We start from the raw sequence: 23,269 nt of genomic DNA on the forward strand, positions 1-23,269 counted from the left end.
AATCTCCGACTTGTTTTCCATCTTCCACCTTACTCATCATACATTTGAGCTTTCACAACCCCTAAAAGGGATTTTTTTCTTTGAACCAGAGATGTTACTCTTCTGTTTAAAACACCCCTAATGGAGACTTCCCCTGGTGGTCCAGTGGTTAAGACTCTGCTCCCAATGCAAGGAACCTGGGTTCTATCCCTGGTCAGGGAAATAGATCCTGCATGCTGCAACTAAGAACCCGCATGCTGCAACTAAACGTCCTGTATGTGGCAAATAAGATCAGGCACAGCCAAATAAAAAAACATCTCTAGTGGCTTCAAAATACAACTAAGATACCATATACAAATTGTAGCATTGGGCTTCCCTGGTGGCGCAGTGGTTGAGAGTCTGCCTGACAATTAAGGGGTCGTGGGTTTGTGCCCCGGTCTGGGAGGATCCCACATGCCGCGGAGCGGCTGGGCCCGTGAGCCATGGTTGCTGAGCCTGCGTGTCCGGAGCCTGTGCTCCACAACGGGAGAGGCCACAACAGTGAGAGGCCCGCGTACCACAAAAAAGTAAAATAAAATAAAATAAATTGTAGCATAACCTACAAAGTCCTGCATGATCCCATCCCTGCTTATCCAAACCCCCAACGCTACTCACCTCTTCTCTCCTCCACACACACTGGCCTACTTATTCCTCAGATGTGTCAACCTTGATCCTCCTGTATTTTCTTTTCTGTCTTCCTGGAATGCAAAGCCAACACACAAGGCTGGCTTATTCTTTTTTTTTTTTTTTTTTTTTCTTTTTGTGGTATGCGGGCCTCTCACTGTTGTGGCCTCTCCCGTTGCGGAGCACAGGCTCCGGACGCGCAGGCCCAGCGGCCACGGCTCACGGGCCCAGCCGCTCCGCGGCATATGGGATCCTCCCAGACCGGGGCACGAACCCGTATCCCCTGCATCGGCAGGCGGACTCTCAACCACTGCGCCACCAGGGAGGCCCAAGGCTGGCTTATTCTTATCCCCTCGTTCTCAACTCAAATGAAGATTAGCTTCATGGTAAAATAATTGTCAAAGGGAAAAATAGGTAATTCACAAAAGAATAAACATGAATAACTATTAAAGCACAGGTAAAATTAAGCTATGAATAAAAGAAATGCATATTAAAACAAGAAAATACTACTCTTTGTCAAATTGACAACTCTAATAAATTATTTTATCAATTATAGACAGTCATATGCTTCACATATATATTATCTGTGGTTGGTTAATTTCACACTGCTTATCTGGAGGGGCAGCCCATTTATTTGTACAACTTCCGCATGTTCATTAAACACCTAGATGTCTGAGAGTCACTTTTTATGTAATGGTAACTTCATAATGAAGAGAATTGAAAATGTCCCAGCACTTAACTGTAGCATATATTGTACTTAAGTAAGACTAACACTGAAGAGATGGACATAAATAAACTAGAAAATATGTATACAGAGAATTAAATCTTGAAGTGTGATAGAAGGTGATGTAACTGGCTACCTTAGACTGGATAGGAAGGATAAACTTTTATAAAGAAGTCACCTTTAGGCTGAAAGCTGCATGAACATCCCTGCATAGACATCTGGCTGAAAGCACAAATTTGCAAAGATTGAAGTGAGAGTCTCCCTCTTAGAGGGCTCTGCTCATACAGAGGTCTTAAGTTACAGATAAGCTCAGTGTAGTAAGAACAATAAACAGACATTTCTCCAAAGAGGACATACACATGGCAAATAGGTATATGAAAAGGTACTCAACACTATAAATCAAGAAGGAAATGCAAATCAAAACCACAATGAAATATCATCTCACTCCTGTTAGGATGAATATTATTTAAAAAACAAAGAAAGCAAGTGTTGTTGAGAATGTGTAGAAAAATGAACCCTTGTACACTGTTGGTGGGAATGTAAATTGGTTCAGCCTTTATGGAAAACAGTACTGAGATTTCTCAAAAAAAATAAATATAGAACTACCACATGAGGTAGCAATCCCAGCTCTTGGTATTTATTCAAGAGAATTGAAATCAGCATCTCAAAAAGGTATCTACACTCCTATGTTCACTGCAGCATTATTCACAATAACCAAGATATGAAAACAGCCTAAATGCTCATGGATGGATGAATGGATAAAGAAAATGTGGTATATATATACAATGGAATATTATTCAGCCTTACAAAAGAAGAAAATCCTGACATTTGTGACAACATAGATGGACCTGAAGGTTATCATGCTTAGTGAAATAAGTCAGACACTAAAAGATAAATAATGTATGATCTCACTTATGGGTAGATTTTAAATAGTGAAACTCATAGAAGCAGAGAGTAGAATAGTGGTTACCACGGGCTGGAGGCAGAGGAGAATAGGTGATAGTCAAAAGGTACAAAGTGTCAGTTATACAGATAAATAACAGGATAGTGGCTATAACTGACAGTACTATATAGTTAAAATTTGATGAGTGTTGGTCTCATGCTAAGTGTTATTAACACACACACACAGTACAGAAATATAATGATAAGGGGGGTGACAGGAAACTGGGAAATGATGGATATATCTACAGTCTTGTTGGTAGCGATGGTGTCACAATTGTATAGTTATCTGCAAACGCATTGAGTTGTATAAATTTTTTTATGTACTGCCTTTTACTTGTCAATCATATCTCAATAAAGTGGTTTTATAAAAAAGAATAAGACTCATAATGTACGTGATAGGTTGATTGGTACATAATGAAGTCAGAGAGATAAGCAGGATCCGGGTCATGTAGGGCTTGGTACACCAGGGAAAGAAGATATTTTATATTAGATGAGATAAGCAGAAAATGGGAGGTTTTAAATAGGGGTATAACAGGCTTAATTTATGTATTTTGAAGATTTCTGTGGCTGCACTGTAGTGTATTTGAAAGTGATAAGGGAAGAATAAAAGCACCATGAATCAGTTGGCTGCTGCAGAAATCCAGGAACTGGACTTAGGGTGGTGGTAAGAGAACCATGTAAAAGTAGATGTACTAGGAGTATCATTTTGGAGGTGCATTGACTGGACCTGCTAATAGATTTATAGGGAAAAAAAGAAAACACCTAGATTTTTGGCTGGAGAATTCCTTTGGGGAGAGAGTGGACCAGTTGACCGGAGAACAGACAGACTGTCAGGGAGACCAGGAATGTGAATACAGAGGAATGGCTCTGTGTAGGGACTAGAACAGACCTGGGACATTTCAGATATTGCCAGCCTGAAAAGGCCAGAATCTTCCCTATGCTCTGATGCTATGTCTACAGAATGAAGCCATCACTCCAGGGAGAAGAGTGAGGAAAAGTCCATTGAACTCAAAATGGTTACATTTTCTGTCACCAGGCAAATGGAGCCTTGACACAGAAGCTGAGTTGTAGAAAACTCAGTTGACATCTTTTTAATTGCCACGCAGAGTCTGTACTTTGAGGAACGTGTTCCTGTTGAGCCCCATTTATCGAAGTCTTCCTGTGTGCCGGGTATGATGATAGCATATTTGCATATGTTATCTCACTTAATCCTTACAAAAAGCAGCACAAGATTATTCCCATTTCTTATATGAGACTCCTGAGTCTCCGAGGGTTTATATTATTTGCCCAAAATCTCAGTTTGAAGTGAGAGGGCCAAAATTACAACCCAGGCAGGACTGAATCAAAGTCTGTGGACTTTTTCCCTGTGCAAAACCTCCACACATGCTCCCTCATCATGCTGCCTCTTCTTGGGGAGTTGAATCATCTGGAATGAGTGGGAGGTGTTTACTTCCTCCCCTACTACCCCAGGGGCTAAATAACACTCTGTTACTAACAGCTGGGTGCTTTCTGGTAAGCAATCAACCTCTTTTCCTGTAGAAAAGAGAAGGATAATCTTGTTTTTCCCCTCTCAGGGATTTATAAATTATAGCAACACAGCTACTGGTGTAGGTCACTCTCTCTCCCTATTCTCCTCCCCCATGTTTATTCTCAGATGACAATCTTGTTTTTTAGTTGATTGAAAAAAGTGTAAAAAATCAGAAGAAAAATTCCACAGGCACCAATCACCACATCTACCTGCCCACATGCACTTGAACCCAACATTCTCTTTTACTTTTGAGAGGAGATGTTCCGTTTAAGGAGAGAAAAGGTATTGAATAGCCTCTGAGCTTGGGAGAGTAGATGGACTAAGGACATTGTGTGTGTGTGTGTGTGTGTGTGTGTGTTGGTATATTTATGTGTGTTTGTGTGGTGTGGCATGTGATATGTGTGGGATGTGGGTGTGGGAGTATCATTGGATGTTTGTGTGCAGTGTATGGTATGTATGTATGTTTGTATGTGGCATGTGGCACAAATATGGGGCGTGGTGTGTGTGTGTGTGTGTGTGTGTGTGTGTGTGGTGTTGTGAGGAGCTAAGATTTGTTGACTTTGAGGTACCAGAAAGATTGAATGAGGAAAGAAGGAGAGTGAGATCATAGAGCAGATGCAGTTATGGGTAGTGGCAAGGTTTCCAGGGAATGATTGTGGAAATGAGAGGCTGAGAAGCAAAAGGGTCCATATTTCTTTGAGGAGAGGAGGTAAAGGAACAGAGAGGAGGGCATATTGTGTAAATACAGGAATCACCAAGAAGCATGACACTCAAACAGGAGCTAAAATCTGCAGAGAAGGAGGGAAAGAGATCTAGGATCAGTAGAGATTGTTATAAGGAGGAAAGGTGCCTGGTAAGAAAAGCATTAAGGGTGAAGACTGTATGGTTTGGAAGTGACCATGTGGAGTGGAGAGGATGTAGGGGGACGAAGTCCCTTCACAGCCATGTCTTTGGGGTTTTCCTTTAGGGCTTCTTCCCAATTTGGGGAACGAGACCTCAGGTATTTGCAGTTTCTATAAAAATATAAAGAAACGTGGTGTTTTCTGTATCCCCATCATATAGAAACATTTATATCAGGTTTGATGTAAAGAGAGATGAACTGAGAAAAAAAAGAAATTGACAAAAATTCTCAAACCTTAACAGTGTTTCTGGCCTTAGTGGTGTTTTAATTTTTTAATTAAAAAAATATATAAAATACACATTTGGGGTATTTTCCAAATTTCCAATAAGAAACATGTATTACTTTTTAATCAGATAGCAAGCCACAGAACATGTTGCTTAACTAATCACTGAGGCTTGATTTTAAAGCATTCCTGTTTATCTTCTTAAGCAAATGCAAACCATCCAGAGATGTGTGTGATTCACTTTGCTGTGTTGTGCAAATTCCCTTTAGTCTTTCTAGACACTCACTTCTCCATGTTTTTCTCCATTATTTTCATGTGAAGCTACCTCAGTGCAAATAGATTTTCTGGAGAGCTGCCAGAGGGCCACCGTGCTGTCCTGTCTCACCATGCTGTCCTGTCCTGTGGCATTGGTGCTTAGATGCTTTCAGGCTGACAAAATTCCAAGGCCATTATCAACTTCTATCTAGAGCTGCTAACTCGTAACACCTTCTAATCCACTTTGATGACAGGCATTTTGACCTCCTTCACCTTGGCTCCATAATCACCACCGGATAAAATATACTGAAAGTTTAATTGAGCTCTAATAATAATTAACAAACATCCAACAAGGTCTGGTCTCTGCATTTTAAGCTGAGGGGCATAGTGATTCAGCAATTAAATCTGCAATTAGATAAAGATATTAAGTTAATACATACCATGAATACACAGTGTTTTATAATTAAAATAATTTTTAAAATACACTTTCTCATTCTACCATGAAACTAATTGGAAACTATTCACCTTCATTAGAACATAGATTTAAAACTGAATACTGATTCTTGTTTTCCTACTCATTAACTTAAACAAAAACAAAAATATTCAGTATGCCTAGCACATACTATCTGGTAATTAGAATTGTCATCTACCAGTGGGAAAAACTTGTCCTTTCCCCTTGTAGCCTTCACCTGCTCTAAAATATTGTGCAATCTGAAGCCTGTGAAACCTACCAACATGTCAACTAGATTGTGTCCAATGTAAGGAATTTAACATTTAAGTGCTGTGCTCATTTCTCCACTTATATTCTACAAACAAAGTCTTATTTGTTTCAAAAAAAATTATGTGTTTGAACCTATTATCTACTTTAAATTTGCTTTTCTGCCTAAAAATGAGGTGATGTTTTTATGAAAGAATGGAAGTGTTATGATACAGCCAGAAAGGATAATATGTATAAACCTTTCTTCAGAAAAATATCTACTTCTTCCCTTTGAATGGTATATAGTTTGCTGGCTTTGATGCTGTTAACAGGAAATCCAAGTTCCAGCTGTGAAAGGAAAATCAAAATGGAGTCAGAATTGCTAAGAGAGTTCTCAAAAATGCAGCTGGAAGGCTACTGAGAAAGTGTGTGTAAACTGAAATAAACACACAACCTGAGAGCTGTGAGTTTCAGGTTTATCTGGGGACCTTACTGAGGACTATATCCTGGGAGACAGCCTCTCAGCTCTGAGGGACTGCTCCAAAGAAATAGGGTGAGAGGCCAGTGTAGATATAGATAGATAGATAGATAGATAGATAGATAGATAGATAGATAGATATGAGAAACAGGTATCTCAGTCAATAATTTTAGTGTTTTTCTATGTAAGAGAAGATGCAAGAATCTGTGTTCATAAAATTTTTTTCTGTAATATATATAGCTATCTAAGGAGCCTGTTTTTACTGTTTTCCCAGAGCACAGAGTGCCTCATCCTGTTCTTCATCTTGAATTCCTTTAAAGGTGTACTATAGGTCAGCAACTACAGTGGCTAATGACTGGATACTTGTAGAACTGGATGGTGGACAACATTCTTTGTTTTATAAGTCCCAATTTTTGGTTATAAATTTGACCAAGATTTGGGAAGCATGTCATGATCAATTTGTCCCACGTTGCTAAGAAGGTTCCTTCTTAGGTCATGGGAGGATTTTGTCGATAAGCCACTCAATGCACTATTACTGGACCAGAGCCTGTTAATTGTAGCCGTAAAAGTCTCTGGACTACCTGTCTTACTAGTCTGTTCTGGTCCAGGAAATGATTCTCGCTTGTTGCTTCTTCCCATATCTAGAGTTACACTATTATGATCATTTTTAATTTTATATAGAGCTATATATTTGATCAACCATTTCAAGTCACTTAGTCGTCATTATTTTTGTCATGGTTCAGTCACACATTGGGCAATACAAGAAACAACAATCTTGTAAAATAGGCAGAATACAAGTCATATAGCTAAAAGCATTAATAAGATCACAAGTACATACTTAAGCCAAAAATTTCCAGCACCATGCCAGTTCTTTGAAACATTTCCAAGACTAGGGAGTGGATCATTTATGGCAGAAATCTGATTTTTTCATGTTGGTCATTAAATGTGTTATATTAAAGGATTCATCTGGTATAAATTCAGTTTGAATTATGGTACAAGTGCCTCCTTGAGATATTGTAAAGATATTGCACCAAGGGGAAAGGTTTACTTAGATCTGGAAAACAAAATTTAAAAGCCAGTAATATTTCAGAAAAAAAGTTATAAAAATTATTGTTCAGCCCTATGTACTAATTTCTGGTCTTAATTTTCTGTTTACAGTTTTATGAAGCCATCAGGGTTTCCACTAGATTTATTTAATTTCTTACCCAGTTCAGTAGTATCATCTGAAAGCTATCAGAAACCCATACTTGTCAAAAAGTCCTTTCTATGAATATTGTTCAAGATGAAGCATTTTTGTAAAATCATCAGAGTAAAATAATAACTGTCTATAAATGACAAAACAACATGGTTAAAGACCTGATTACAAGGTAATTGTTAAAGAAATTTGGTTAATTTTGTGACATGATATTTACAAATAATCGTTAAAATTATGACTGATAACATTATACCAGGACATATTTGAATTTTAGAAATTTTATATAATTTCTAGAAAATTTATATTAATAACATTTATCCATACAATACAACCTTGGAAGGTTTATCATCACTCATTTGACAGTGCTTCCCATGTAATTTAACATACCAAAAGGCCTAATTAATTTAATATCTCTCTTTGGGGTTTTTCAGGAGCCTTCTGAAATGTCCCAAAGTTAGCTAGAGGTCAAAAGACCTCCATTTAAAATCCGATTTGGGAAAGTTTGTCAAAGATATCAAAAGGTTTTAAAACACTTGGTCAAATAGGATGATAGGTCACTGTGAAACAGGGCTTATTCACTTAACCAAAGTAAAAATAAGATATTTCAAAGGCAAATACAAAAAGTTATAAGAGATCACTTACAGAGTAAAGAAACTTCACAATCTGCTATTAAAAGCAGATTAATAATCCAAGAAGACATTATCTTCTTAAAAGGGAGAGAAAACCAAATTCTAATTTTGTAACAGCTCACTTTTTATACTAAATGTACTTCTCAATTAAATTTATTCTAATCTTAGCCAATTCTGACCATGCACAAAACCCTTTTCTCAAGGTTTCTTTTCTACAAACTCTATATAACTTCTGTTTTTACCTTCAGGATTTGTCCCATACTTTTCTTTTTTTCCTCTCTCTCTTTTTTAACCTCTCTTTAGGACAAAATTACTTTCTTTTCCCTTAACAAAATGCATAATCAGTATTAAAAGTGTGAATAGGCTGACTTAGAGCTTAATACAAATCAAAGCAAACTGAACATATAATTGAAGTCTTCCATGATATTCTATCAGCTTCTGCTTATTCTGTAGTCTACTCATTTATGAGGAATATATTCCATGAACTGATACACTGGAGTCTGAGGATGATGTATTTAACAGCAGAACAGCAGTATTGAAGAAACATTAAATTTAGTCACAGTGGTAGACCCATTTTCAGAAACTTAGCCCAAAAGAAGCTTAAAAGGTCTCCTATACCACCAGTTGGCAGAACCAAGCTTTTGGAAAGAAAGCGCAGAGAGCAAAGCAGAGAGGGTGAAAGAGCAAACACTGACACAGAAGAGAATGCTCAAATTAGAAGCACTTTCCATTCTTCTCCCTTGTTCTTCGATAGTTTGGCTATCAGTGGTTAATTATTTGACATCTAGATATTCATGACTTTTGGTCTTCATTTCAAACTACATGCATTACATAAGCCTTTTCTGCCTTGTTTAATGATTTTTTTCCTTGAATTATGCCTTGTCAGATGCTGCAATCATATCCACAGGCTTTCACATTTTATAACTTTGTTCTTCCTTTTGCTTTCCATCATCATGAATTGTTTTGTATTGTCTCTTGCATTCAGTTTTTAATTGAATTTTGACTTTTGCTCTAATTTGCAAGTCTTTTAATAAGTGAGTGTAGTGTAATTCCATTGATTGCTATTATAGATATGTTTGGTGATGCTTCTACTATATTTTTATTATATTGCATTTTGATAGCTTTAAAAAACATTTTTGGTACAAAACTACTCAATTATAATTTGTTTTGTGTGTTGTTTTCTAATTATTTATATTATTCTCCTTTACTTCTCACATTTAGTCTTAGAAAACGATTATAGAACAATATTATAAACATGAAATAGTATTTGCATCCTTAAATTTACTGAGGCAGTAAGCATACATTGAGTTTATTTTAAAATAATAACCGGGTCTTGCAATATAATTAAACAGTAAGTAAGAATATTAAAGCCTGAAATCTAATCAAGGTTATACAATTTAACCTCATTCATTTAAATTTACCTAAGATGATCCTTACTTAAGAAAAAAATAGCAGATTAGAGATCACTACATATACATATGGTAAACATTTGTAATTGTTTTTAGGCAGGATTTAGTAAGATGGCAGTGTATATCTATCTATAACCATTTGAAAAATATTTTTGTCTAAATTAGTCTTCTTTATCTTGAAATATATATTATATATACATACATGTATGTATATATTATGATAATTTGGGGATAACTGATAGTTGCCCATTGAGGTAGGCAGAATGATGGCCCCCAAATATGTCCATGTTTTAATTCCTGGATCCTGTGAATATGTCATGTTACATGGCAAAGGGAAATTAATGTTATAGGTGGAATTAAACTTGCTAGTCAGTTAACTCTGGAGAGATTATCCTAGATTATCCCTTGCGCCCAATGAAATCGTAAGTGTCACTGAAAGATGAAAGAGAGAGGCAGAAGAGAAAGTGTCAGAGTGATGCAATGTGAGAAAGACATGAATGGCCATTGCTGGCTTTGAGATGAAACAGCATAAGCCAAGGAATGCTGGCAGGCTCTAGAAGCTAGAAAGAGCAAGAAAATATATTCTCCCCTAAAGCCTCCAAAAAAATACATAGTCCCGCCTACACATTTATTTTAGCCCCAGTGAGACTCATTTCAGACTTCTGACCTCCAGAACTCTGAAATAATACATTTGTATTGCTTTAAGCCACTAAGTTTAGGTGATTTACTATAGCAGCCAAAGGAAACCAATACATCCATTTTTGTAATAAATATGTGTTTGTGTGTGTTTGTGTGTATTTACTTCAGGATCACTTTTAAACTCATGAAACTTTTGGAGTTTATCTTAAAAGGTGAATACACACATTCCCAAACTGGAACACTGTATTTGCATTATTCCCAATAATCTTGAGCTCAAAAATCCTTTGAGGCTCAGTACGTCTGAAGTGATATAAAAATATTTCACTGTAAACACAACTCTATAGGTAATATTCTTAAACAAACCATACCATATTCTATGCTACATGCTCTTCCTAAATAAATGTGAATTTTCATAAAAATTTACTAAGTATCCAAACCACAATTTCCAGACTAGACAATTTAAACTACTACATTTTATTGAGAAAAAAATTAATGCACACTGAAAAGAAAGGTGTTTGATGTTCTACTGACTTCCAACAGGCATTTTGTTAGTCCATCACAGATATTGCTAAACATGGGATCAAATAGAGATGAACACATTGATTTTTTAATTGCCAATTTTTTTCTTCTGTAGGATACCCTGAAATAAAATCTCATCAACAGCTGCATGGATTCTTTCCTGTGTTGAACAGACTGAGTGAATAGAATAGAAGTGACTTTAAATAAAGTCTAGTTATTTATAGGGAAGCAGATAAAAGACTTATGCTCCAGTGGTATGCATTGGGTTAAGGTATGAACATTTGAAATGGTAATAGACTAAAGTTGTGTGCTAACTTTTTATATCTTTTTATGCCATCTTACTGAGAACCCATAAACCAGGCATTAAATATCTAAAACTAGACATCAAAAACATTCTAAACCACAGTAAGTGTCATCATTTTTATTACTCATAACAATGCAATTTAAATAATTCTGGAGTGGCAACAGGCACCAATGACAAATTTTAGCTTTGGTTAAAACCCTTTGCCTATTTTTAAATGAATATTTTAGTACCTTTCTTACAGTTTGTTTCATTATCTGAAGTATGAAAAGAGAGAGAAAGAAAGAAGATGATGCCAGAGCCCAGGAAACAGGACCACCGGGTGAAAGTCTATCTGATGACTTCCAGAGCTGGAAAGGAGATGCCAAAGACAGCAGAAAGAAGAAGGACAACACTGTAAAGCAGCTATACTCCAATAAAAAATTAATTCAAAAAAAGAAAGAAGAAAGGAGAAAAACCTTGCCTTCTCCCCTTTCCCCACCTTCATATCTTCCTCAAATTCTTCTCATTGGTTGAACATACCTAGAAACCAGAGGGCAAAAAGCCTGGAAATATATGTCCTTAGGATACAGATAAAAGCAGGAGAAGGGCAGAGAATTAATTTGAGAAGAAGGAAAAAGTGATTGACATGCTAAGCTATGCCACAAAATACATAAAGAGAAAGAATTTTATCACTTTTCCTTCTATGTAGGGATGACAATATGCAGAAGTAAGTAAGACAATGTTTACATCTCATTTTATTTTCACTGACCATGACCACATCAAAAAGAATTCACTGGTGTAGGTGGGGGGATATTTGCATAACTACCCATGTAGATTTGATTGTATATTTATTTTATTATTTTGATTAAATAATGTTACTGGATGTTGGCCATACCTTTCAGTTACTTTTCAAACACAAAGGATAAACCCCTTATTACATGTTAATTCATTTTGTGTATTGGATGAAGAATGCCACTGTTTACTTTCAAATTTCTGCCTTGTTTTCCTAAATGAATCGTTTATAGACATTTTTTTAGTCAGTTTTAAAGGTAATATGTGTAAGTCCAAGAGGGAGGTAGGAAGCAAGCTTATCATTTATTATCAAATTATAGTTTTCCACCTAGTACTATAAGAATTAAACATTGAATATTCAAAAGTTTTTTTTAAATTAAGACTCTCAAATAATAAAAGGACAGAGCCACTCCTTAAAGTGGTGAAATTAGCATTTACAGATAATTTGGTTTCAGTGTCATTAAGCTAACAATGTAGACATATAAAATAGCACACATAAATTGAATTTTAGAAATTAAAAAATAAGGTAGAAAACATCCCTCTTTGTATTGCAAGACTAAAATGGAACATAGCTAATGTTGAGTGTCTGCCCAGGGCACTTGTGAACTGCCGTACGTTGCTTCTCAATGACGTATTGCCAGGTGAACTATCAGGGACTCTATTAACATCTCACGTTTGGTTGTGTCTGTAGTGGGCAGATTATCAGGCCCTCAAAAATGTTGGTACCCTAATCTCTGGAACTTGTGAATATGTTATGATACCTGTCAAAAGGGACTTTGCAGGTGTAATTAAGTTTACAGACCTTAAGATAGGAAGATCATCCTGATGACCCATCCAAATGGCCCACTTGAACAACATGTGCCCTTAAAAACAGAGCACTTTCTCTAGCTGGAGTCAGAGATGCAGCAGAGAGAACTCAGAGTGAATGAAGCACATGCAGAACTTGATGTGATGCACTGTTACTGGCTCTGAGATGTAGGAACACACGTGCAAGAACCAGATAGAAGTCCATGGCACACATGAGAGGGAATGTGGCAGCCTTTAGGAGATAATGCTGTACCCTGACTCACCACCAGCAAGGAAAGGACAACCTAAGTCCTGCAACCAAGAAGAACAGAGCTCGATCAATGACCTGAAAGAACCTGGAAGTGGTTTCCCCAGAGGTTCCCATAAGAAACACATTCCACATTCCAGCTGCATGCCACACTTGTGCTTTGTTCCTGTTCCAAGTATTCCAGGCCCTTTTATCCTCCCATCCCATTACACCCACAGCACCTGCTAGAATGCCTCAATTTACACCCTGACCAAGTCCTCCTCATCTCTAATTTCACCTTCCCTGTTCTTGTCTTTGGTTTTCCCAAGCTGCTTTAATCACATCTTGGTTTAGTTATTCAATCAATATTAACTGAGCACCTGTATTTGCCTGACAATCTGTTATGGGTGTTTTGGGAATAAAGCAGATACTGTGTATGCCCATCTTATGAAGAAAATGTGTAGAATAAAGAATACTACAATGAGGAGATAGAGTGACTCATAGATCTGTGTGGCACTTGTCTAGTTGTGTATAATTTATTTCTTTCCATTCATCTCTTTCAAATAATTTATTGAGCTCCACAGAGCATAGAGTAATGTGTTATACAACATCTGATGAAGGGAATTCTCAACACAGAGCTGGGGCTGGCACAGGAATTAAATGACCTATGGACAGTATCATGAACCACATACTGGCAAAAGTTAGAAAACCAAGGAATGCAAGGAACCCAGGGGAAAAAAAAAGAATCTATCTTTCCTAAGAAAGAAGTAATAGAGCTGAGTACTCAATGGGAGACCAGGCATCTTACCTGAGGAGCTGTTACCTTTAACAAGAAAGTCCTATCTCAAAGGTGTCCCTGTTCTATGTGCCAGAGTGTTGACAGCACTAGGAGTAAGAAACAACGGGAAACACAAAAAGGATCAAAGGAAAATGAACAACTTTGAGAAGTGAAAATAAATCTATAAATTTCTGCTTAGTGCTTATGGCTGTGTATATCCAGATATGCCCTAAAATATGTTAGCATCATGTCCTGACTTAGGTCAATACCTTTAGCATGACCCCCTTATGGCAAGCCTACTTCCAGGTTGATGTCTTGCTGGTAAATCTGGTTCTATGAACACTGTATCTTTGACAAAAACAGTTTAGTGTATTGTTTTGTGGCGGTTTCCTTTACTTTTTTACTAATATTTCCTTCTTACTGTGGGTAAAGATATCAAAGGTTATTGTCTTTATATATTTACATTTTCTATATGTGTAATTGCATTTAATATTATTTATATTAAATACACTTAATATTATTAAAATGTTCAAAATTAGGGAGAGTTAAAATCTCTTTAAAAATTAATTTGAAACTGTTAAATTCTCACAACAGTTCAGACACACTCTCTCCACTTCTTCAATGATTCATTCCTCGACTTAATTTAATCTGGCTTCCCTTGAAAGTTTCTCCCTAAGACTGTCAGTGATGTCCATGTTTTAACTCCAGTGGGAATTTGTCAGTTCTCATCTTCATTTACCTCTTCACACTGTTCAACACCTCCTTCCATTGGTTTCTAAGATGTTAAACCCTCCAGATGTCTTTCCTGACTCTTTGTTAGTTTTCTTGCTGAGGCTTCCTCTCATATCTTATTTTTAATTGTAGGTGTTTCCATGAGCTCAGTTCCAGCTACATTTCTCGCTTCCTTACACATTTTCTCTTGAGAACTGAGATCTTCCTTGGCCATATTACTTAGATAAAACTACATATGTCAACAAGACTTAGTTGTTTGCCCAGGAAAAAATAAGGCAGTTTGCTTTGGAAGAGTCCCACAAATCAATTTATTGGAGACAGGGTAATGTTCACCTGTACAAACAACTTGCAGTACACTATGGAGAATCATTTCCAGGCCCTCACTTCTGTGTCCCCTGATCCTCAACTATTATATCATAAACTTTTCTCACTCGTGATCAGTTCTTCTGCTTAAAATATCTACCTTAAACCCCTGGAGTTCAACGTCTAAACCCCTGTAACATTTCATTTCTAACTTGCCCTTCTGATACACTGCTAAGACTTCATCAAGGTGGTGTTCCATCTTTCTGCTAATTCTAGTTTTGCTTTATTAACAGGTTGTCTATTGACCTTTTAAGGAGTTCACAACTAGGTGACTTTCTCTAGACCCATCATTTAGACTGCTACCAATTTTCTTGTTTCCATATATATTGTAGGTGTTTATCTGTTTCCAGGATAATGTCTAATTTGTCCCTTTCTTTCCATTTCCAACAACACCACCTTCAAACAAACCATCATCATCTAAACTACTGCATTATCTACTATCCTTAATTTATTCAGTTCTTTACACCTTCAAACATCTTGATCTTGCTCAATGATTAAGGAAATAATGACTTCTACAAGTGAGAGTTCTTTATCTCCTGTTCAGCAAATCTGTTTCTACTATAGTAGTTTTTTATTCATTAAATCTAAATAAAAATAAATATATTCTTAATATTAGTATATATGATCCCATTTTAAATAAAAGCATTTTATCTACATGCCGAAATCTATCTATTCTATCTAACATCTGTTTAGCTATGCATAGAGATTGAATGATATTCACTTAATAAAAGTCTGATTCTTTATCATTAACTTGTATAATTTTTAAAGTAAAGTTTAGGAAGATGGCGGAAGAGTAAGACGCGGAGATCACCTTCCTCCCCACAGATACATCAGAAATTCATCTACACGTGGAACAACTCCTACAGAACACCTTCTGAACGCTGACAGAAGACCTCAGACCCCCCAAAAGGCAAGAAACTCCCCACATACCTGGGTAGGACAAAAGAAAAAAGAATAAACAGAGACAATAGGATAGGGACGGGACCTGCACCAGTGGGAGGGAGCCGTGAAGGGGGGAAGGTTTCTACACACTACAAGCCCCTTCGCGGGCGGAGACTGCAGGTGGCAGAGGGGGAAAGCTTCGGAGTAGCGGAGGAGAGCACAGCAACAGGGGTGTGGAGGGCAAAGCAGAGAGATTCCGGCACAGAGGATCGGTGCCCTCAGGCACACACCAGCCCGAGAGGCTTGTCTGCTCGGCCGCCGGGGCGGGCGGGGCTGGGAGCTGAGGCTCGGGTATCGGCTTTCAGTCGGAGCACAGGGAGAGGACTGGGGCTGGCGGCAGGAAGAGAGCCTGAGGGGGTTAGTGCACCACGGCTAGCCCGGAGGGAGTCCGGGGAAAGGGTGTGGAGCTGCCGAAGAGGCAAGAGACTTTGTTCCCTTTTGTTTCCTGGTGCGCGAGGAGAGGGCATTAAGAGGGCTGCTTGGGGAAGCGCCGGAGACAGGCGCGAGCCACGGGTAAGGCGCGGACCTTGGAGACGGGCGTGGGACGCTGGGGCTGCCGCCGCCGCCGCCGCCGCCGCCGCTGCCGCCGCAGGGCCTGTGTGCGAGCGCGGGTCACTGTCCGCCCCGCCTTCCGGGGGGCCTGTGCACCCCGCCACTGCCGGGGTCCCGAGACCCGGGGACGGCTTTCCCGGGAAAGCGCACGGAGTGCCACGGGCTGCTACAACGTCACGCCGGCCTCTGCCGCCGCAGGACAGCCCCACACTGCGCGCCCCTCCCTCCCCTCTGCCTGAGTGAGCCAGAGCCCCCGAATCAGCGGCTCCTTTAAACCCGTCCTGTCTGAGTGAAGAATGGACGCCCTCCGGCGACCTACGCGCAGAGGCGGGGCCAGGTCTAAGGCTGAGACCCTGGAGCTGTGAGAGCAGAGACAGGGAAATCTCTCTGTGCAGCCTCGGAGGCAGAGGATTCAAGCTCCACGGTCCATTTGATGTGCCCTGCGTCTGTGGAGTGCGTAAATGGACAGCGAATCATCCCAAATTGAAGAAGTGGACTTTGAGGACAAGATTTAAAACTTTCCCCCCTTTTCCTCTTTTTACAACGAATTATCCCAAATTAAGGAGGTGGACTTAGAGAGCAAGATTTCAGACTTCTCGCCCTTTTCCTCTTTTTACAACGAATTATCCCAAATTGAGGAGGTGGACTTGGAGAGCAAGATTTTTGATTTTTCCCCCTGCTCTCTTTGTGAATCTGTATGTGTAATCTTCTGTGTAAGATTCTCTCTGTATAGCTTTGCTTCCACCATATGTCCCAGGGTTCTAGCTGTCCGGTTTTTTTTTCAATAATTACTTTTTAATTTTAATAACGCTACTATATTTCATACTTTATTCTATTTTACTTTACATGCTCTTTCTTTTTCTCTCCCTTCCCTTCCTCCCTCCCTCCTTCCGCTCCTCCTTTCCTTCTTTCTTTTTCTTTCCTCCCTCCCTCCCTTCCAACCTTCTTCTTTCCACTTTCTTTTCCTTTCCTTCCTCCCTCCCTCCCTCCTGTCTTTCTTTCTTTCTTTCCTTCCTCCCTCCCTCCCTCCCTTGTTCCATTCACTCTTCTTTTGCTTTCATTCCTCCCTCCCTCCTTTCTTTCCTTCTCTCTTTCCATCCTTCCTCCCTCCCTCCCTCCTTTCTTTCTTTCTTCCTTCCTTCCTTCCTTTCTTCCCTTCTTCCTTTCTTTCCCTCTCTCTTTCTTTCTTCTCCTAATTATTTCTTTCTGCTTTTTCTCCCTGTTATTCTGAGCCGGGTGGATGAAAGGCTCTTGGTGCTGCAGCCAGGAGTCAATGCTGTGCCTCTGAAGTGGGAGAGCCAAATTTAGGACACGGGTCCACAAGAGACCTCCCAGCTCCACATAATATCAAGCAGCGAAAATCTCCCAGAGATCTCCATCTCAACACCAGCACCCAGCTTCAGTCAACGACCAGCAAGGTACAGTGCTGGTCACCCTATGCCAAGCAACTAGCAAGACAGGAACACAACCCCACCCATTAGCAGAGAGGCTACCTAAAAACATAATAAGGCCATAGGCACCCCAAAACACACCACCAGACGTGGACCTGTCCACCAGAAAGACAAGATCGAGCCTCAACCACCAGAACACAGGCACTAGTCCCCCCCACCAGGAAGCCTACACAACCTACTGAAACAACCTTAGCCACTGGGGACAGACACCAAAAACAACGGGAACTACGAATCTGCAGCCTGCAAAAAGGAGACCCCAAACACAGTAACATAAGCAAAATGAGAAGACAGAAAAACACACAGCAGGTGAAGGAGCAAGATAAAAACCTACCAGACCTAACAAATGAAGAGGTAATAGGCAGTCTACCTGAAAAAGAATTCAGAAGAATGATAGTAAAGCTGATCCAAGATTCTATTTCCAAGATCCATAATCTTGGAAATAGAATAGACAAAATGCAAGAAACAGTTAACAAGGACCTAGAAGAACTAAAAATGAATCAAGCATCGATTAAAAACACAATAAATGAAATGAAAAATACTCTAGATGGGATCAATAGCAGAATAACTGAGGCAGAAGAACGGATAAGTGAGGTGGAAGACAAAATAGTGTAAATAACTGATGCAGAGCAAAATAAAGAAAAAAAGAATGAAAAGAACAGAGGACAGTCTCAGAGACTTCTGGGACAACATTAAACACACCAACATTCGAATTATAGGGGTTCCAGAAGAAGAAGAGAAAAAGAAAGGGACTGAGAAAATATTTGAAGAGATTATAGCTGAAAACTTCCCTAATATGGGAAAGGAAATAGTTAATCAAGTCCAGGAGGCACAGAGAGTCCCATACAGAATAAATCCAAGGAGAAATACGCCAAGACACATATTAATCTAACTGTCAAAAATTAAACACAAAGAAATCATATTAAAAGCAGCAAGGAAAAACAACAAATAACACACAAGGGAATCCCCATCAGGTTAACAGCTGATCTCTCAGCAGAAACTCTACAAGCCAGAAGGGAGTGGCAGGACATAATTAAAGTGATGAAGGAGAGAAACCTGCAACCAAGATTACTCTAACTAGCAAGGGTCTCATTCAGATTTGATGGAGAAATTAAAACGTTTACAGACAAGCCAAAGCTGAGAGAGTTCAGCACCACCAAACCAGCTTTACAACAAATGCTAAAGGAACTTCTCAAGGCAAGAAACACAACAGAAGGAAGATACCTACAATAACGAACCCAAAGCAATTAAGGAAATGGGAATAGGAACATACATATCAATAATTACCTTAAATGTAAATGGACTAAATGCTCCCACCAAAAGACACAGAGTGGCTGAATGGATACAAAAACAAGACCCATATATATGGGGTCTACAAGAGACCCACTTCAGACCTAGAGACACATACAGATTGAAAGTAAGGGGATGGAAAAAGATATTCCATGCAAATGGAAATCAAAAGAAAGCTGGAGTAGCAATTCTTATATCAGACAAAATAGACTTTAAAATAAAGACTATTAGAAGAGACAAAGAAGGACACTACATAACGATAAAGGGATCGATCCAAGAAGAAGATATAACAATTTTAAATATTTATGCACCCAACATAGGAGCACCTCAATACATAAGGCAAATACTAGCAGCCATAAAAAGGGAAATCGACAGTAACACAATCATAGTAAGGGACTTTAACACTACAACAACGCTATGAGACTAGACATCAATTACAGGAAAAGATCTGTAAAAAATACAAACACATGGAGGCTAAACAATACACTACTCAATAACGAAGTGATCACTGAAGAAATCAAAGAGGAAATTAAAAAATACCTAGAAACAAATGACAATGGAGACACGACGTCCCAAAACCTATGGGATGCAACAAAAGCAGTTCTAAGGGGGAAGTTTATAGCAATACAATCCCACCTTAAGAAACAGGAAACATGTCGAGTAAACAACCTGACCCTGCACCTAAAGCAATTAGAGAAAGAAGAACAAAAAACCCCCAAAGCTAGCAGAAGGAAAGAAATCATAAAGATCAGATCAGAAATAAATGAAAAAGAAATGAAGGAAACGATAGCAAAGATCAATAAAACTAAAAGCTGGTTCTTTGAGAAGATAAACAAAATTGACAAACCATTAGCCAGACTCATTAAGAAAAGAAGGGAGAAGACTCAAATCAATAGAATTAGAAATGAAAAAGGAGAAGTAACAACTGACACTGCAGAAATACAAAAGATCATGAGATATTACTACAAGCAACTCTATGCCAATAAAATGGACAACCTGGAAGAAATGGACAAATTCTTAGAAATGCACAACCTGCCAAGACTGAATCAGGAAGAAATAGAAAATATGAACAGACCAATCACAAGCACTGAAATTGAAACTGTGATTAAAAATCTTCCAACAAACAAAAGCCCAGGACCAGATGGCTTCACAGGCGAATTCTATCAAACATTTAGAGAAGAGCTAACACCCATCCTTCTCAAACTCTTCCAAACAATATCAGAGGAAGGAACACTCCCAAACTCATTCTACGAGGCCACCATCACCTTGATACCAAAACCAGGCAAGGATGTCACAAAGAAAGAAAACTGCAGGCCAATATCCCTGATGAACATAGATGCAAAAATCCTCAACAAAATACTAGCAAACAGAATCCAACAGCACATTAAAAGGATCATACACCATGATCAAGTGGGGTTTATTCCAGGAATGCAAGGATTCTTCAATATACGCAAATCAATCAATGTGATACACCATATTAACAAGTTGAAGGAGAAAAACCATATGATCATCTCAATAGATGCAGAGAAAGCTTTTGACAAAATTCAACACCCATTTATGATAAAAACCCTGCAGAAAGTAGGCATAGAGGGAACTTTCCTCAACATAATAAAGGCCATATATGACAAACCCACAGCCAACATTGTCCTCAATGGTGAAAAACTGAAACCATTTCCACTAAGATCAGGAACAAGACAAGGCTGTCCACTCTCACTACTCTTATTCAACCTAGTTTTGGAAGTTTTAGCCACAGCAATCAGAGAAGAAAAGGAAATAAAAGGAATCCAAATTGGAAAAGTAGAAGTAAAGCTGTCACTGTTTGCAGATGACATGATACTATACATAGAGAATCCTAAAGATGCTACCAGAAAACTACTAGAGCTAATCAATGAATTTGGTAAAGTAGCAGGATACAAAATTAATGCACAGATATCTCTGGCATTCCTGTACACTAATGATGAAAAATATGAAAATGAAATCAAGAAAACACTCCCATTTAGCATTGCAACAAAAAGAAGAAAATATCTAGGAATAAACCTACCTAAGGAGACAAAAGACCTGTATGCAGAAAATTATAAGACACTGATGAAAGAAATTAAAGATGATACAAAGAGATGGAGAGATATACCATGCTCCTGGATTGGAAGAATCAATATTGTCAAAATGACTCTACTACCCAAAGCAATCCACAGATTCAATGCAATCCCTATCAAACTACCACTGACATTTTTCACAGAACTAGAACAAAAAATTTCAAAATTTGTTTGGAAAAACAAAAGACCCCAAATAGCCAAAGCAATCTTGAGAACAAAAAACGGAGCTGGAGGAATCAGGCTCCCTGACTTCAGACTATACTACAAAGCTACAGTAATTAAGACAGTGTGGTACTGGCACAAAAACAGAAAGATAGATCAATGGAACAGGATAGAAAGCCCAGAGATAAACCCACGCACATATGGTCAACTTATCTTTGATAAAGGAGGCAGGAATGTACAGTGGAGAAAGGACAGCCTCTTCAATAAGTGGTGCTGGGAAAACTGGACAGGGACATGTAAAAGTTTGAGATTAGATCATTCCCTAACACCATACACAAAAATAAGCTCAAAATGGATTAAAGACCTAAATGTAAGGCCAGAAACTATCAAACTCTTAGAGGAAAACATAGGTAGAACACTCTATGACATAAATCACAGCAAGATCCTTTTTGACCCACCTCCTAGAGAAATGGAAATAAAAACAAAGATAAACAAATGGGACCTAATGAAACTTCAAAGCTTTTGCACAGCAAAGGAAGTCATAAACAAGACCAAAAGACAACCCTCAGAATGGGAGAAAATATTTGCAAATGAAGCAACTGACAAAGGATTAATCTCCAAAATATATAAACAGCTCGTGCAGCTCAATAGCAAAAAACAAACAACCCAATCCAAAAATGGGCCGAAGACTTAAATAGGCATTTCTCCAAAGAAGATATACAGACTGCCAACAAACACATGAAAGAATGCTCAACATCATTAATCATTAGAGAAATGCAAATCAAAACTACAGTGAGATATCATCTCACAGCAGTCAGAATGGCCATCATCAAGAAATCTTGAAACAATAAATGCTGGAGAGGGTGTGGAGAAAAGGGAACACTCTTGCACTGCTGGTGGGAATGTGAATTGGTTCCGCCACTATGGAGAACAGTATGGAGGTTCCTTAAAAAACTACAAATAGAACTACCATATGACCCAGCAATCCCACTACTAGGCATATACCCTGAGAAAACCATAATTCCAAAAGAGACATGTACCAAAATGTTCATTGCAGCTCTATTCACAATAGCCCGGAGCTGGAAACAACCTAAGTGTCTGTCATCGGATGAATGGATAAAGAAGATGTGGCACATATATACAATGGAATATTACTCAACCATAAAAAGAAACGAAACAGCTATTTGTAATGATGTGTATAGACCTATAGTCTGTCATACAGAGTGAAGTCAGAAAGCGAAAGACAAATACTGCATGCTAACACATACATATGGAATTTAAAAAAAGTGTCATGAAAAACCTAGGGGTAAAACGGGAATAAAGACACAGACCTACTTGAGAATGGACTTGAGGATATGGGGAGGGGGAAGGGTAAGCTGTGACAAAGCGAAAGAGAGGCATGGACATATATACACTACCAAAAGTAAGGTAGATAGATAGTGGGAAGCAGCCGCAGAGCACAGGGAGATCAGCTTGGTGCTTTGTGACCGCCTGGAGGGGTGGGATGGGGAGGGTGGGAGGGAGGGAGATGTATGAGGGAAGGGATGTGGGAACAGATGTATATGTATGACTGATTCACTTTGTTATAAAGCAGAAACTAATAAAAAATAAAATAAAATAAAATAAAATAAATAAAAATAAAAGTGTGCTACATTACATTATTTTATATAATAAAATATAAATATATTTTCTACAAATATAAAGTATATAAAAAATAAATCTCAATCAAAAAATTACTTTGTTAAAAGTAAAACAAAAGCATTAAATAATAACTAAGAGATTTTTAAAATTAGTGCCTTATTTAATTAGATATAACCTAGAGTTCAAATAAAAATTTACAACCAAATATATTATTCTTCAACTTCTTATGACAGCGTTGAGAACTTTACACTTGATCGACTCTCAAGAAAATATACTCTACTAATATCATGGGTCTGAGAGCAGTCAAAAACTATAGTGCTTCCTCAAGGTAAAGTGATATTTATGTAATGAGCCAATTAACTTCTTTGATGTAGACATT

The sequence above is a fragment of the Mesoplodon bidens genome, assembly GCF_964165515.1.
Source record: "Mesoplodon bidens genome assembly, chromosome: 8".
Taxonomy (NCBI): Eukaryota; Metazoa; Chordata; class Mammalia; order Artiodactyla; family Ziphiidae; genus Mesoplodon; species Mesoplodon bidens.